Source organism: Arvicanthis niloticus, chromosome 14 (assembly GCF_011762505.2).
Source record: "Arvicanthis niloticus isolate mArvNil1 chromosome 14, mArvNil1.pat.X, whole genome shotgun sequence".
Taxonomy (NCBI): domain Eukaryota; kingdom Metazoa; phylum Chordata; class Mammalia; order Rodentia; family Muridae; genus Arvicanthis; species Arvicanthis niloticus.
The window spans coordinates 39,837,727-39,838,321 of NC_047671.1; the positions used below are offsets into that span (position 1 = coordinate 39,837,727).

A 595-nucleotide genomic window follows, 5' to 3' on the forward strand; every position below is an offset into this window, starting at 1 on the left:
CATGTTTCATTGTTATCTTTTATAACCCTGTTCTTTTCTAATGAAGGACAGATAAGGTGTGTATCCAAAGGGGATGAGAGGTGGGGAGGGATTGGAAAGAATAGAAATTAAAATCAGGGTATATTGTATGAGAAAAGAATCTATTTTCAATAAAAAAAAGCGGGGGTGGGGGGAGAGAACCAAAAACAAAAATTAAAAACTGAAATGAGTGCTTGCTTTGCAGCACATATACTAAAATTGATATGATAGAGATAAGATTAGTACAGTCCCTGTGCAAGGATAACATGCAGATTCATGAAGTGTTCTATATTTTTAAAGTGAAGAAATAAATGAGTTAGTGGGAAAAACTAAAAAGAAACATACAAAAAGATCTACAGAAACAAAAAACAATTAAACAAGCAAAAGACCAATAAGAAGAGAGAGAGAGACACAGAGAGAGAGAGAGAGAGCGAGAGAGAGAGAGAGAGAGAGAGCGAGACACACTAAATACCTTGAGTTCATTTTATGTTGGTCAAGTACTCTATTCTTGGAGCCTACTATTGAGTATTGTTGATATACTCAGTGACATTCCATTGGAAAAAACTGATTTTCTCCA

General features: G+C 34.8%; 1 non-coding gene across 1 annotated transcript; it reads left to right on the forward strand.

Annotated features, from left to right (window-relative positions):
* The first annotated feature begins 208 nt into the window (after positions 1–208).
* LOC117720268 (U6 spliceosomal RNA) lies at positions 209–314 on the forward strand. The gene has a single exon (XR_004608288.1). It is a non-coding gene; the product is annotated as a U6 spliceosomal RNA (small nuclear RNA).
* The last annotated feature ends 281 nt before the right edge of the window (positions 315–595 follow it).